The following is a 3,617-nucleotide window of genomic DNA, read 5'->3' as shown; positions in this document are numbered from 1 at the left end:
TGCTCCTACATGGCCGCCGCATCTTCGTGCCCGACCATGGCGACTTGCGCCACCAGGTCCTGACCTTGGCACACTCTGCAGGGCACGAGGGCGTGCAGAAGTCTCTCCATCGTCTCCGTGCTGATTTTTACATCCCCGGTGATGGCGCGATTGTCCGCGACTAGGTGCGGTCGTGCGTTACGTGCCAGCGGAACATGACGGAGACACTACGACCCGCGGGTCTACTGCAGTCGCTGGACGTACCCTTCCAGGTGTGGGCGGATATTTCCATGGACTTCATCGAGGGCCTTCCCAAGGTGGGCGGCAAGTCCATCATCCTCACGGTGGTTGACCGCTTCTCCAAGTACGCGCACTTCATCGCCCTGGGTCATCCATATACAGCCGCCTCCGTGGCGCGGGCCTTCTTCGACGGCATCGTACGCCTCCACGGTTTTCCTTTGTCCATCGTCAGCGATCGTGATCCCGTGTTTACGGGACATGTCTGGCAGGATCTCTTTCAACTGGCGGGCGTGAAGCTCCGCATGAGCACGGCATTCCACCCTCAGACAGACGGCCAATCCGAGGTGGTCAACAAGGTGATCGCCATGTACCTGCGTTGTGTTACTGGTGATCGTCCACGAGCTTGGGTGGACTGGTTGGCATGGGCGGAGTACTGCTACAACACCTCCTATCACTCCGTCCTGCGCACCACGCCTTTCGAGGTGGTCTACGGGCACCCACCTCCGGCGATGCTCCCATACGAGCCTGGGACGGCTCGGTCCGAGACGACGGGCGACTTACTCCGCACCCGCGACGACATTCTAGCTGAGGCGCGCCAGCATCTTCTCCAAGCACAGCAGCTGGCTCAGAAGTACTATGATGCTCATCATCGCGAGGCGGAGTTCGTGGTGGGCGATTGGGTGTGCTTGTGCCTCCTCCACAGGACAACGCAGTCTCTGGACCCGCGCTCCAAGCGCAAATTGGGACCTCGCTACGCCGGTCCCTTTCGTGTGCTGGAGCGTGTCGGCACACTCGCATACCGCTTGGAGCTGCCAGCTAGTTCTCGCCTCCACGACGTCTTCCATGTTGGCTTACTGAAGGCCTATCGCGGGGATCCTCCTGCAGCGACGCCGGCCCTTCCTCCTACTTCGGATGGCCGCCTCCTTCTAGCTTCAGCGCAGGTGGCGAAGGTGATGCAGGCGCAGCAGCGTCGCAACGTCTGGCATGTCTTGGTACAGTGGACCGGCCTGCCAGAGGAGGAAGCGACATGGGAGAAGCTCGACGATTTCCGCCAGCAGTTTCCAGATGTTCAGCTCGAGGACGAGCTGTTTGGTAAGGCGGGGAGAGATGTTATGACCGGTACAACGTACCAACGGAGGAGGCCCAATGGGCAGGGTTAGTTACGGGCTTAGCCCAAGTTATCTAGCTATCTTAGAGTCCAAGTTATATTATAGTCCAAGTTATCTAGGGTTTAGTGGAGGTTGTCCTCCTTTATAAACAGATGTACCCGTTCGATATTAAGCAGACAATAAACCGTATTCTGTTGTCGTCTCCCTCAGGAGACGGGAACCCTAAACCCTAGCCGCCTCTCTCTCTCTCACGCCGCGACGGCGCCCAACCGCCGGCGTCGGCGTCCCCAACCTCGCAGCCCGCATTTCCACCCCTACAACCTACGTCCGAGACCTGGTAGAACCCTAGCCTCTACCAGATTATTTTTCATGTCACTGTATTACAATTGTTCATACAGTGCATAGAATCAAAAACATCACAGGAGCGTATGAAAGCATTAGTCTTGCACATGATGAAGGAGCTTTGTTTGTTCAAAAATCGTTACATTAGCAAGATGACATCTTTTGCATGTCGTACAATGTTGTTCCCTCTAGCTTAACCTACACCTAAAAGAAAATTCACCAAGTAAAATTTTGCACTTTATTTACCCTTTTAGCAAAAAATGGAAATATACAAAAGCAAAATTAAGCATAATATTCTACAAGTAACACTTAGATGATGATCAGGACTGGTATGCCAATTGACTGGACCAAGTAAAATAATGTATCAGCTAATCAGCTTTGCTGCACCTATGGAATTTCTTTATAGAATTAGCTTATTGGAATGACATGGCGCTATTTGATTGGATATCACGGGCCCATGACGAAAATCAGTGGAGTATTAAAGAGAAATTACGTCCATAAGTGTGATTTCGTAACTACCTGCCCTCGGGTGTAGCACTTTTGATAATGTATTCTTCAAACAAAGAATTTTCCTATAATAAGTTTTCTGTAATCATATATTGTGACTGTTATAATACTGAACTTTTTCCAATATCACAGTTCATATTACAGCACTTTCCAATATCAGTGTTGAGGTATCGAGATCTGCAGATGAGCATTTAGAATAGATTAATAATAAGAAGATATTAAAGTGTCCAGCTATTGTGTTCACCTTAAAATGGTTTATTTTGATCCTTTTGCTTTGTATTATAAAAACGTAGCAACTATTATCTTATGCTGAACAAACAAGAATACATGCTGATGGGAAAGATAAGAGTCTGAAACTGCAAGTCATTTATCCTTTCGAAATCATGCACTTGCATACCAGCCGAATGAAATAAATCATTACTTTTGTTAGAACATATATATGATTTATTTTTTGTGTTTCTAATGCAGTACACTTTGTACTTTTGAGAGAATTCGGAGGACTCTTGGGACTAACACCCTTTTTTTGCTTCATACTCACATACTGTCTAAAGAAGACTATATGTTAGTAGTTGGCATATATAGTTGTTCAACAGTGTACTACAAAAAAATGAAAATAATAATACAAAAGGCAGGTAGGAGAGGGCATGCCCCACTATTTCATGGGCATATAAAAGCAACTAAAGTTCACATGCTAGCTTTTTTCCCTGTAACCCATAACATAATATTAGATAAAGGCGCTATAGAACATAACATAATTAGTTTTTTCTAATAATATATTGTGACTATTATAATACTGAGCTTTTTCCAATATAGAGTTCATATTACAGCACTTACCAATCATCAAAGCAAGTATGGTTTATAACACACACACCCCCCCCCTCTCTTTCTCTTTAATTCAGCTTCGACACATAATTAACCTTCTCCGAAGACATGCATTTAAGAAGTACCTCTCAAAACTACGTGAAAATAATCCTGTGAGTATAGAAAGAGAGAAGACATAATCTTATTATTCTACATTCATTGCATTCATATCAAAAGGGAAATAGACCGTCCAAAGAGTTTACTAACTACAAACAGAAAAGCAATAATGTTTCCTTCTTGAAAGAAAGCAATAATGTTGCTGACCTTCAGGCATATCTCATGGAAAGCATGCATCTTCTTGACACACCACCGCATCCGTTAAGTACCTTTCTGGTTCTTGAGGTATTTGGCAAATGGCAATATGGATGATTGATTTCCCTGCTGACAGTACTTGCATATCATAGCAGCAATCAAAAGAAACAGGGAGAGAAAAACACACATTATTTTTAGTTCAAAAAAGCGCTAGGCGTTAATTGTGCGTTTTGCCACCGCCTTGCGCTTTTCTGACCAAAGCGCATGCTTATGCGCAATTATACACAGACTAAGCGCAGTTATGCGCTAGCCGTTTTGTTATCGCCT

This window comes from Hordeum vulgare, chromosome 6H (genome assembly GCF_904849725.1).
Source record: "Hordeum vulgare subsp. vulgare chromosome 6H, MorexV3_pseudomolecules_assembly, whole genome shotgun sequence".
Taxonomy (NCBI): domain Eukaryota; kingdom Viridiplantae; phylum Streptophyta; class Magnoliopsida; order Poales; family Poaceae; genus Hordeum; species Hordeum vulgare.
This window is presented reverse-complemented; position numbering follows the sequence as displayed.